Source organism: Alnus glutinosa, chromosome 12 (genome assembly GCF_958979055.1).
Source record: "Alnus glutinosa chromosome 12, dhAlnGlut1.1, whole genome shotgun sequence".
Classification (NCBI taxonomy): domain Eukaryota; kingdom Viridiplantae; phylum Streptophyta; class Magnoliopsida; order Fagales; family Betulaceae; genus Alnus; species Alnus glutinosa.
In genome coordinates, this window is record NC_084897.1 from 6,757,245 (window position 1) to 6,771,413 (window position 14,169).

At 37.8% G+C, this 14,169-nt stretch overlaps 1 pseudogene; it reads right to left on the reverse strand.

The window, feature by feature from the left end:
- Nucleotides 1–8,349: 8,349 nt before the first annotated feature.
- Nucleotides 8,350–13,888, reverse strand: LOC133852531 (uncharacterized; annotated as a pseudogene).
- Between the last annotated feature and the right edge of the window lie 281 nt (nucleotides 13,889–14,169).

Genomic DNA, 14,169 nt, shown 5'->3' on the forward strand with positions numbered 1-14,169 from the left:
GTATTGATAAACTCCCCCATATCATCTACTATGCGAGTAGGAGTCTGAACGATGCCCAACTCAATTACTCTACCACTGAGAAGGAGTTGTTGGCAGTCATTTTTGCTTTGGATAAGTTTTGATCATATTTGCTAGGATCCAAAGTCATCATCTACTCGGATCACGCGGCATTGAAGTATCTTCTCTCTAAGAAAGATGCTAAATCTCACCTCATCCGGTGGATCTTACTGCTGCAAGAGTTTGATATAGAGATTCAAGATAAGAAAGGTTCTGAAAATGTGGTGGTTGATCATCTCTAGATTGATTGGGGAATTCACTGAGGAAGTTATCTCCATATCTGAGACCTTCTCCGATAAGCAATTGATGCACATTGCTCACACTCCTTCACCATGGTTCGCTGATATAGTGAACTATCTTGTCATTGGTCACTTGCCTTTGCATTGGTGGTGGCAAGATAAATCCAAGTTTATGGCCATGGTGAAGTTTTTTTTTTTTTTTTTTTTTTTTTTTTTTTTTTCTGGGATCCTTACCTTTTTAAGTATTGTCTTGATCAGATCATTAGGAGATGTATCCCTGAGCATGACCAATCTAATGTCATCTCCTTTTGCCATGATCATGCATGTGGAGACCACTTTAGTGCAAAGAAAACCGCTACAAAGATTTTGCAGTGTAATTTTATTGGGCCTACTTTGTTCCATGACTCTCACACCTACTGTACCTCTTGTGAGCGCTGCCAAAAGCTAGGGAGTATTTCTAGAAGGAATATGATGTCTCTCAACCTCATTCTGATTGTTGAGATTTTTGATGTGTGGGGCATTGATTTCATGGGACCTTTCCCAAACTCCTTTGACTATCTATATATCCTTGTTGCTGTGGACTATGAGTCCAAATGGGTGGAAGCTATTGTATGCAAGACCAATGACCATAGAGTAGTGGTCCAATTTTTGAAGGACAGCATGTTTGCTCGTTTTGGTACTCCCCAAGCAATCATAAGTGATGGAGGTAAGCATTTTTGCAACAAGATTTTTGAACAGTTGATGAAGAAATATTTCATCACACACAAGGTTGCAACCCCATATCACCCTCAGACTAGTGGACAAGTGGAAGTATCTAATAGAGAAATCAAGAGAATGTTGGAAAAGACGGTGAACCCTTCAAGAAAAGATTGGTCTCTACGATTGAATGATGCACTATGGGCTTACTGTACATCTTTTAAGACCCCAATTGGCATGTCACCTTGTCGTCTTGTGTACGGCAAAGCATGTCATCTGCCCGTGGAATTGGAGCATAGAGCATACTGGACTATCAAGCAACTAAACTTTGATCTTACGAAGGTTGGCTCATAGAGGAAGCTACAACTCAATGAATTAGAGGAGCTGAGGAATGATGGATATGATTGTGCGAAGTTATACAAGGAGCGGATGAAGAAGGCTCATGAACAGAGTATTTTGAGACGATCTTTTGAACTCGGTCAGAAAGCCCTTCTTTACAATTCACGTCTGCATCTTTTTCTAGGCAAGCTCCTATCTCGATGGACATGCCCATTTATTGTTCGATCAATTTTTCCTCATGGGGCCATTGAGATTGAGGATCCAAAAGAACTTTCAAGGTTAATGGACAAAGGCTAAAACCATTCTTGGAATTGATGAGACTGGAGATTGAGACGACTTTGTTGGAGGATCCCAGTTATTCAGAGTGATGACCATCAATTGTGAAAAGTATGGGTGAAGACTGAAAACTTAGCGTTTGTGGGAGGCAACCCTCATTATTTTCCTTGTCACTTGATTGTTTGTTTTGCTTTTGTTGTGTTTTTCAGGATAAGTGTCTGCCATTCAAGTTTGGGGGAGTATTCTGCTACGTTACACTCAACTTGCGTCACCCATTTGGTATTGTATTTCTAGTCATATTAGGGACAATATGTCATTTTAGTTTGGGGGTGGGGTAGACATTTTTGTTTCTATCTGTTATTTTTGTTGTTTTGTTGTTATTTTTATTGCTTTTGTAAATTTTTTTTTTAAAAAAAATTGCTAGTGTGGGCTTACAGCACTATCCAATAATGAAATGTCTAGGAAAGTTTTAACTTGGAAAGTCTTAAGATTTAAGAGTGTCCTTGTGATCCCCCTTACTCTCTTAGGAACTAACCTAGTTGCATCTTGGATAATTCTATTTACCCTACTTGCATTTTCTTTTTAAGTTTTTTAAGTTTATTATTCAAAAAAGAAAGAAAAAAAAAAAAATTCTTTGCTATGTTGTTGATTGAGCGTGATTACTTCTTATTATAGTTTGCATATCATTTGTTTGTTTACCATCCTGAACATTGCATACCATTAGAAATCTGAATCTGTTGACTCATCTGCTGAATTAGAGAGACTTCAATTGTTTTAATTGAAATTCAGAAGCACATTAGCATTGGTTCTGTGAGGTATGAGATTTGGATTGAGGAATGTGTATCACAAAATTTGTAGGATAATTTGTTGATGAAACCTTTGCTTAAATGAAAAAAAAAATAAAAATAAAAATTCATCAGTTTGAGTTCTCATTGAGTAACCGGGCCTCTTGCCTCACTAATCATTGAGTGTTCGCGTAAAAAGATGAAAAATTCAATTTGGTTGATTGAATGGCTAGTCTGGCTTCGTAGCCTTTTTTACTTGAGTAATTAAGTCCTTATGAATGTTTTTACATTTAGTGCCCTAAAACCATCTGGTTTGGAAGTCACTAGCCCAACACTCGTTACAATATCAATTAGAAAGCTTGTGAGAGTCAAGCATTGCACAACCTACACAATAATAATAATAATAAATTAAAAAAAAAAATCTTCACATTTTAATTTAAGCCTTGGTTGTTTTTATCTGATAAAATTCCTATGAATTTTGGGTACACAAACTTTGAGAAAAATTGAAACTTCATGAGTCTATGTTAATCTCACTTTGCACTTATTGGAGCATGCATTGTCTCAATTTTCCAGCTATAAGTTAAATGATTTGTGATGTCTGATGTGATTGTGATGTTCATCTTGTTAAACCTACTCATGATATATGAACCATGTGTTTGTGTGGAAGTTTTTGTTTTGACAACAACATAGTGCTTTTAAGTGTTTGTGGATATCATTCCTGGTAAATCGTCATGAGACTTCACTCGTCTACTAGAGAGTCCTAGGGGTTTAAAAGGCTTGTTGCATATACTAAATGCAATCATCTCTCCCACAAAAGCGGATTTATGTTTCTTGCTTTGATTTTATTTTTCATTTTGTTTTGCTAAGGGACTAGCAAAATGTTAGTTTGGGGGTATTTGATGAGTGCCAAATATTGTATATTTGGACCCCTTAATTTGCATTTGTTATACCTTTAGCTTTGTTATTTTCTGATTTCTTGGTTAGTTTTGGTGTTTCAGTGTTTTGCAGGACTTCGAGGTAAAATTGCAGTATTTTTGTGGGATTTACAAAGAAGCAGGAGAAGAAGTCTTTAGAGCATTCAAAGCACGGGTGTTAGGGCTGACGTGGTAGCACCTTTGGAGAATCAAGCACCTGGAAGGCACTCAAGTGCTTGAGCGCGATGTTGCTCGAGCGACCTAGATAGTCGCTTGAGCGCAATGTCATTTTATCATTTTATTCGAGTTCTATTTCAATTTATTGATTTATTTTTTTAGATTGAGAATTTTATCTCTTAAGTGGATATTTGTTGTGTTTCAACCAAGAGATACATCGATTGATTTCTTTGAGATTGGGATATCCATTGTGATTTGTCTGACAAACAGATACAATGGGTGATTTCTACTCTAAGGGATAATCGTGTGATTTGTTTTTGACTTGGATTCATCAAATGGTTTTACGCTTTGTTTAAGAACTTGAATATCAAGCTCCTTTGAATCGAATTTATGAATAGAATGTAAGAGTATGGTGTTTGACTTGGTTTGGTAGATTCCGATACCTTAGTGTTTTTCTTCTTTGTGTTTGTTCACTCATTTTTATTTCTTTGTTCTAGAAAAGGAAAAATCCAAAACGTGGCTCTAGGTTAAAATAGAATTAATCTAAATAGAAATTGATTTTTTTTTTTTTTTGCACACACTTTCCTATGGATACGATCTCGCACATGCATACACTATACTACATACGACTCATGCGCTTGCAAGTAACATTTACACATCAATTACCAATGAAGTCTTATCAATGAGAAGTTCCTTCAATTATATTGAATACGGTCTATAGTGTGAGTAATAGGGTTCTCACACAATGTCTTATTCCATAAATCTTGTAGTCATAAATATTTAGTTGTTAACATTTGGTAATGGAATTGGGCATTCTATTTGCGAAGCTAAGACTGTGACACATCCATCTTGATCAAGCTAAGTTGGAGGCTTCTCATTGATGTGCAGGTGTATTGAATTGAATGGACCATGTGAATTGTTTTTCCTAAACAATACTGTCAATAGGAATGACTATAACTCCCAAGACTTCTTATGATATTGATTCTAAATCATGAGAGGATTGTAAACTCAATTGTTAAGTGGAGGTCAATTTGATGCATTTAGGAGTAAGACTTTTACTACCGTAAAAAATTTCGGTGCTTTAGTTGATCACATGTAACATTGTGAGAAAGCTTTTCTTAAGAAGGAATATTCCAAGTCCTTTATTCAAATCATAAGAAATTTCTCATTGAGATAAATTTTATGGATTGAATTATTCGTAGTCCCTGACCATGGATCTTTGGTAAGGAATATCAAAATACTATGTACATGGTGGTAAGGTTTTCACAAGTACAAAAATAATAAATAAATCAGTGATTCAAAGATAAAGAGGTAGAGAATTAAAGTAACAATGTCTTTGACTTTAATTCTGCTAAGCAAGATTTCATGAAAGAATCAAATGTTAATATTAAGAATGTCTAAGGGATTAATTAATTTTTTTAAAAAAAATACTGGAGTGTAATTACTTTTCTTTAGTGGAACTAAATGTAATTAAATAGGAGCCTAGTGAAAGTTACAGAGATAATTGGGTTACAAGCTTATTTAAACTAGTTTTATTTCTCCCCATGATTGTGTGTGAAAATAATTTATTGACTTCTAGTTTAAACAAATTGTGTGTGTTTATGTGCAAAAAAAATATCTTAAATGCGGAATTTAAATGAGATAAGATATTTGCTACGAAGCAGAAACTCTATGAAGAGAAAAAAACCACTCCGAGGCAGTCAAACCCATGAAATCCACTATCCAAAAACAAAGCTAGTTATAAGACACTCGTACTCACATAACCCTATACAGTAGTCATGCTTTTAACTCTGACGTGTAACCCAACACGAACGTTTCCCAACCAAATCTTCCATCTGAAGTGGTTTTTGATGGATTCCTTTACCTTAGGGCCGGCCCCTAAGATAGACTTCACACGAACAACTAAGCACACACCGGCAACGGCTTGAGAGCTAGCGGATCTTCGATTCTCCCTAAACACTCTCTCAAAGCACTATGGAATTCACCACCGAATTCTGTACAAAACACAGACCTAGAGCCCCCTATTTATAGGCTTCAAGAGACCTCAAAAACTGCTAAGATTCGGACTCTGTGTGTCGAGCGTCCGGACGGATTTCTGCAATATCCTTCAGAAACAGCGCAATTCTATCTTTATCAGGTTTGCGTTCGGACGGCTTAACCGAGCGTCCAGACGGTCTTCGCTTAAATCCTTTCAGCGTTCGAACGGAAATCTGGAGTTATCTGAATTACTAGATATTGTCTAGACGTGTCGTCGAGTTGTCCGGACAGCTTGCAGAGACTAGACATCATCCGGACGTGTTGCCTTGTCGTTTGAACGGATTGCAGAAACTTCCCAAACATTGTCGACTTCTGAGAACATACTTCTTGTTGAATACTGATTGACCGAGCGTCCGGACGGTGTTGCTCTAATGTCCGGACGTCTTCAATGTTTATCTGTAAGACATTGTGGGGCGTCCGGACGGAAAGTTCTCGACGTCTGGACGGATGTTGCTAACTGAAGAGCGTCCGGACGAGATCACACATCGTCCAAACGGTTGCTTGGGATCCGACTTTTTTGAGTTGGAATCTACACAGAATCTTCCTTGAACACTGAAATAGCCTTCATGAAGCTTGTGACACTTGCAACTTGTTATAATACGGCTCTTTTCACAAAGAAATAAACTCTGAATATCTGAAGACTATGAAATATATGGCATCCCTGTGAAAGTAGCAACATTACATAATAGTGATTTTGTGAACAGAATGCAGCCAATAAAAAACTAACAGTGTGGTCCAAGGGGATTACCTGTGGCCGAATCCTAATAGTATTAGGATTCTATTTTTCCTACTCCTGCTGCTAGTCCTAGTCACACATGTATTAAAACTGTACTCTTAGTCCCATGGGTTGGAACTATGTTTCTCTTAATTTTCTAAGCCTATAAATAGATAGCTATGTAATTCTCACAATTTATCAATTCACTCTAGTTCTTTAGTTTTTACAAAAAACTTAATATTCTTGAAGTATTTTCAAGAATAAGAAAAAGTATTGTGAGGACTAAGATGAGAGCCTACACTCAAGGTTATATTTAGTAATTTGTGAGAAGGACGAAACACCAAGTAAGTGTTTTCTGCTTTTGCAGTTTATTTTAAAATAGCATAATTCTTCACATGTTCTTCTTAAAGTTCGATTTTGGTTTTGGTGAATAAAGTAACTTATAGAAAACTATGTTTTTCTGTTTTTTTATTGCTACTACTTGGGTTTGTTCCGAACACTTCCAGCAACTCAAAATTTGTTTCAAGACCCAAAACTTGTTCTTTAACATGTCAGCACCTGTACTGGAAGATTTCTAGTCTTTTCAAGGTTGTTTACCATTTTAAATAAATTTTGCATTCAAAACAGTATTGCTGTAATTTTACAGCAAGAGGCCAAGGGCTGCTTGGAATCTGATTTTTTCTGATCCTCTAGACAAGTCCTAAAAATATTTGGGAAATTGTTTTCGCACGTAAAAATCATGGTTGATGCGAGGAAACAATCAGATCAGTGTTTCAATTTTTATCAAAAGAGTTATGGTCCCGTTACCATTCATCGATGGATCTAGAATTCAGAATTCCTGCAGCATGTTTAACTTGTAAAATTTTGTTTTGTATTATAATCAAAGTTTTTTTATGGTTTGATTATGGAATATGTTATAGCCTTATTACAACATATTGATAACAAGAAAGCAAGATTTTACAAGACCAATTTCATAAAGTTTTGCTATCCTTGAAACTGAGTTTTCAAGTTTAGGCATAAAGAGCTAGCATGGAATTGTGTATTTTTTTTTTTTTTTTTTTTTTTATTTTTAGTTTTTTTTTTTTGAAAAATACACTTTACCCCTTAAAGTTTGACCAATTTTGTGTTTTAGCCGTTAAAGTTCAAAAAGTGACATTCGACCCTTACAAACTACCAAATTGTGAAAACTTACCCCTTCCGTTAAGTTTTTGTCTTTTTGGAAAGAATGGCAGTCACGTGTGTTGCACGTGACTTTTAGCCACCAAAACTCCCAAAAATTCCCCCAGAGAAAAATACAGTTTTTCCCCCTGAAGTATGACCACTTTTGTGTTTTAGCCTCAAAAGTTCAAAAAGTGACTTTCAATCCCTACAATTATCTTATTGAAAAGGGAAAATAAAACACATGCATAAATAAAATAAACCAATACAAATCTTGGTCTTCTAATGCATCAGTCTCCATGGGTTGGGAAAAGCTTGCCCTCAAGTTCACGTGGTCTTTGCCTCGATTTTCCAAATATCCAATCAATTCGTTCCATCCCGTGCTTGATAACTTGATGCCGGAAGAAACAGAGTGCAACCCATCACAACTTGATTCTGAATAATCGATATGAATTTTCTCGCACCATCTTGAGACAATATTTTTCACAAGCTCTTAATTGATTGTCATAAATTCACTCTCTGTAAAAATTTTCTAAAGATGATCAATTCTTTCTTGATCACAAAAAATCAAATTTTCCTCCAACATGCCAAAACCAAAACCAACATCAACATCAAGATTTTGTTTAGGAAAATTTGACAAAAAATCTTCAATCCCAAGAAAATCAACCTAATTAATTTTCTCAAGACTCCATTGAGATATTTCATTATTTGGACTTTCATCAAACATACGGTAGACATCATTCTCTTCAAAAAAATTTATGGTATCAAGAAATAAATTTACCTCATTTAATAGATCCTCTTCATCAGGATAGATGTCATATATTGGTGGAGAGGCCCAATCTATAGAAAAATCTTCCTCAATAATTCATCTTTGCTTCCTCTTCTACATGAAATAGATTTGGTAGATGGGTTTGAGTCTTACTAACAATAATCAAGGCGGTGAGAGTGCCAGAAAATTATAGAACCTCAACTATGAATCCTAAGTTTCCCTGCCACTCATCCTGAACAAGTTGTTCCCAAACCATAACAGGATTGTGATACGGATTCTCGAAATTGAATTCAGAATCGCCACCATCAATGTCGCAATGCATCTCCATGTTTTGCGTCGCTAGACTTTGGGTTATCTGCACAACTTTTGTGAAAATTTTAATGTACTCGCAAGTGCACGAATCGTTTGTAATATAGCGTTTTACAAGTGCGAGGTCGATCCCACAGGGAAATGGTTAAAAATCAGTGTCTTGTTTAATCAACCTCATTTTAACCTAGTTCCAAAGGTTTGACGATTGAACAAGAACAAAAGCACTTAGCAAAGAGATGAAGTGAAATATGCAAATAAAAAGGAACTAAGGCTAAGGAATCTACCAAACCAAATCCAACAACTCACACTCTTGGTTCCCACTTGAGCACCCAAAGAACATTAAGCTTTGGATGTCATTCAAATTTCTTAACCACAAACTCTAGAACCATTAAATGAATCCAACTCAAAGATAAATCACAAAGAGTACCCATTTGAAATCAAATCGATCATCTAATGTATCCATTCAGTGAACAAATCACAATGGATATTATCATTCAAACCGATAAAACAATGTATCCATCGGTTGAAACACATTAAATGTCCTATATCTACCACCAACCACATTCATTGCAAAAGATAAAGCATTAAATAAATGGAACTTGAACAACAAATATGATATATCATTAAATGTTCAAGTAATATAACAAGAGTATGAGTGTCATCAATGGAAACGTTTCATCCTCAACCTTAGTTGAGGTTACTAGCCTTCCATGACTAAGAACACCATAAGAAAATGAAGAACAAACATGAAAATAAAAGAAAAGCTTTACAAAGAGAAAGTGTCTAAGAACAAAAGCTACTAAGATAAACTACAAAATGCACGAAATTAAACCTATCTACTGTTCTCTGAACTCTTTCAACAAGGAGGCATGGCTATGGCTTTTATAGAAGGAAATTAGGGCTAGAAACCCATGTAAAATGACTCCTCTAACCCCCTCTAGGATTCCTCTCTTACTAGAGACAACCAAGGTCACGAAACCAGCGTGTTTTGCTGCGAAAATCAGAGGGAGAACTGCTTTTTGTCATGGAGAAGCTCCTGATTGGGTGTTCTGGCGCGCTTCTGCAAAAGTAAATTCTAGGAAATTTCGATCGATCGACTTTGGGCAAAATTCGATCGATCGAATTTAAGTTCGATCGATCGAGTTCTTTAGAACTTCCGAATTTTCCAAGCAATTCCACATGAATTTTGCCATTCCTCACTTATTGACCTACAAAACATAAAAAACACAAAAACTAACCAAAGCATCAGAAAATAACAAGACTAAAAGTCTAACTAATGTAAATCAAGGGGTCCAAATACACAATATTTGGCACTCATCAAATACCCCCAAACTTACATTTTGCTAGTCCCTTAGCAAAACAAAATGAAAAACTAAATCAAAGCATGAAACATAAATCCTCTTTCGTGGGAGAAACGATTGCATTTAGCATATGCAACAAGCCTTTTAAACCTCTAGGACTCCCTGGTGGACGAGTGAAGTCTCGTGAGGGTTTGTCAAAAATGATACCCACAAACATAGAAGTACTAAATTATTAATTGAGCAAAAATCATCATTCAAATACATGGTTCACACATCATGAGTATATTTAACAAAATGAATATCATATTATCATGTTATAAAAAATCGATCAACTCATAGATGGAAAATTGAGACAACACATGTTCAAAAGTGTAAGGTGTGAATAACATAGAGTCATGGGGTTTCGATTTTCCTCAAAGCACATATATCCAAAAATTCGCAGGACTTCCATCAGATAAAAATAACCAAGGCTTAACTTACATTTATTATTATTTATTTATTATTTTTGTGTCGGCTCTGCAATGCTTGACTCCATTAAGCTTTCTAATTGACTCATGTAACGAGTGTTGGGCCAGTGACTCCCAAACCAGATGGTTTTAGGGCACTAGATGTAAAAACATCCCTAAGGGCTTAATTACTTAAGTCAAAAAGGCTACAAAGTCAAACTAGCCAAACAAACATCCAAGTTGAAATTCTTATCTTTTTCTGCGAACACCCAATGCTTAATGAGGCAAGGGGCCCGGTTACTCAATGAGAAATCAAATTAGTAATATTATTCTAAGCAGATTTTTTTTTTAATATATATATATATATATATATATATATATATATATATATATATATATATATATATATATATATATATATATATATATATATATATATAACAATAAGCCAAGGTTTCATCAACAAGTCATCTTACAAATCTCAAGACACATAATTTTTAATTCAAATCTCATACCCCACAGAAACAATGCTAATGTGCTTGTGATAAACAATTTAAACATGTCAAGTCTCTCTAATCCAAAGATGAGTCAAAAGATCTCAGATTTTAATGATATGCAAAATTCAACATGTTAAACAAACCAATGAGATACAAACCATAGTAAGATGTAACCATACTCAACTAACAATAAGGTATATATTTTTTGTTTTTTTTTTTTTTTAGCAAGTATTAACAAAGCAAACATTAAATGAAAACAGACAGAAATGTCTACCCCACCCCCAAACTAGAATGGCACATTGTCCCCAATGTGGCTTGAGATACAATACCGAAATGGTGATGCAAGTTGGGCACACTGCAAGAGAAGCGCTCCCCCAAACTTGAAAGGCAGACACTATCCTGAAAATCACAACTAAAACACAAGAAATAAAATCAAATGATAAGGAAAAATGATGAGGGTTGCCTCCCACAAGCGCTAAGTTTTCAGTCTTCAGCCAGACTTTCCATCCTGACGACAATCACTCCAAGTAACTCGGATCCTCTAAAAGGGTCGTCTCAACCTCCGAGCTCTGTAACTCCAAAAATGACTTCAGTCATTGCTTGTTCACCTTGAATGTGCTGCCATTTTTTGGATCCTCAATCTCAATGACCCCATAAGAAGACACTGATCGAACTATGAAAAGGCCTGTCCATCGAGATCGGAGCTTCCCTGGAAACAGATGCAAACGTGATTGTAAAGAAGGACTTTTTGACCGGGCTCAAAAAATCACCTCAATATGTTCTGGTTGTGAACCTTCTTCATCCGTGCTTTGTACATCCTAGCACAATCATAAACATCGTTCCTCAGCTATTCCAATTCATTGAGTTGGGGCTTCCTCTGTGAGCCAGCCTTTGTGAGATCGAAATTCAGCTGCTTAATGGCCCAGTAGGCTCTGTGCTCCAACTCCATAGGTAGATGGCATGCTTTCCCGTACACTATACGGTAAGGTGACATGCCAATCGGTGTCTTGAAAGCTGTCTGGTACGCCCATAATGCATCGTTCAACCGGAGAGACCAATCTTTCCTTGACGGGTTCACCGTCTTCTCTAAATTCATCTTGATCTCTTTGTTTGAAACCTCCACTTGTCCACTCGTCTGAGGGTGATAGGGAGTGTCAACCTTGTGCGTGATGCAATACTTCTTCATCAGCTGCTCGAAGACCCGGTTGCAAAAATGATTTCCACCGTCACTAATAATTGCTCGAGGAGTACCAAAACGAGCAAATATAGTGTCCTTTAAAAACTGGACCACAACTTTGTGGTCGTTGGTCTTGCATGCAGCGGCCTCTACCCATTCGGACACGTAGTCCACCGCAACAAGTATGTATAGATAGCCGAAGGAGGTTGGGAAAGGTCCCATGAAATCAATGCCCCAAACATCAAAGATCTCAACAATAAGAATCGGGTTGAGGGGCATCATATTTCGGCTTGAAATACCCCCTAGCTTCTGACAACTCTCGCATGAAACACAATAAGTGTGAGGGTCTTGAAAGATGGTCGGCCAGTAAAAACCGCACTGCAAAATCTTTGCAGCGGTCTTCTTTGCACTGAAGTGGCCTCCACAGGCATGATCATGACAGAAGGAGATGACACTGGATTTGTTAGGCTCGGGAATGCATCTCCTAATGATCTGATCGGGACAATACTTGAACAAGTAAGGATCGTCCCAGAAAAAATTCTTCACCACAGACATGAATTTGGACTTATCTTGCCGCCCCCAATGCAAAGGCATTTGACCGGTGACAAGATAGTTCACTATGTCAGCAAACCATGGTGAGTGAGCATGAGCAATATGCATCAACTGCTCATCGGGGAAGGTCTCAGAGATGGGGACGGCTTCTTCCGTGAAATCCACGGTAATCCTCGAGAGATGATCGGCCACCACATTTTTGAAACCCTTTCTTATCCCGAATCTTAATGTCGAACTCTTGTAAGAGCAAAATCCACCGAATGAGGCGAGATTTAGCATCCTTTTTGTAGAAAAGATACTTCAATGCCGCGTGATCCGAGTAGATGATGACTTTCGATCCTAGTAGGTAGGATCGAAACTTATCCAGAGCAAATACGACTGCCAGCAGCTTCTTCTCAGTGGTCGAATAATTCAGCTGGGCGTCGTTCAGAGTTCAACTTGCATAATAAATGACGTGGGGGAGTCTGTCAATGCGCTGCCCCAACACAGCTCCAACGGCATAATCGGACGCGTCACTCATGATCTCGAAAGGTGTACCCCAGCTCGGGGGCCGAATGATGGGTGTGGACGTCAGAATTGCCTTCAAGGCCCCAAATGCCTTCTTGCAATCTTCATCAAAAATAAAAGGGGCCTCCTTCACCAATAATTTGCACAGGGGCCGGGCGATCTTGTTGAAGTCCTGGATGAATCGCTGATAAAATCCTGCATGGCCCAGAAAAGAGCGAACCTCTTTCACCGTTCGTGGGGGCGGAAGGTTGGATATCAGATCTACCTTAGCCTTGTCTACCTCTATCCCCCGACGAGAGATGACATGCTCGAGCACAATTCCTTGTTGTACCATAAAATGGCACTTCTCCCAATTGAGCACCAGGTTCTTCTCTTTGCACCTCACTAAGACTAACGTGAGGTGATGCAAACACTCCTCAAAAGATGAACCGAAGACTGAGAAGTCGTCCATAAATACCTCCAGGAAACGCTCCACCATGTCAGAAAAAATGCTGATTATGCACTGCTGAAAAGTAGCGGGTGCATTGCATAGCCCAAAAGGCATGCATCGGTAGGTGAACGTCCCGAACAGACAAGTGAAGGTCGTCTTCTCTTGATCTTCAGGGTCCACAGGGACCTGGTTATATCCAGAATAATGATCCAAAAAGCAGTAATACTCATGCCCGGCCAATCGCTCCACCATTTGATCAATGAAAGGAAGAGGAAAGTGATCTTTCCTGGTGGCGGTGTTTAGCTTGCGGTAGTCGATGCAGACTCTCCATCCAGATTGTACTCGAGTTGGGACCAACTCTCCTTCCTTGTTCTGCACGACCGTTACTCCAGTTCGCTTAGGCACGACATGAATGGGGCTCACCCATTTGCTGTCAGAGATTGGGTAGACGATGCCAGCATCCAACAACTTGATTACTTCTCCTCTGACGACTTCCTGCATGGTCGGGTTGAGCCTTCTCTGTGGCTCCCTCGATGGTTTGGTGTTTTCCTCCAGATGTATCTTGTGCATAACCACCGAAGGGTTGATTCCCTTAATATCTTCTATGGTCCAGCCTATGGCTTCCTTATGCTCTCTCAAAACGTCTAACAATTTCTCCTCCTGAGCAGCATGTAGATCCAAAGCTATGATTACAGGCAAAGTCTCGGCTAGACCTAGGAACTTATACTTAAGATTGTCCGACAGGGGCTTAAGTTCCTTCTTAGGAGGCTCAGGTACTGTTGCCTCCT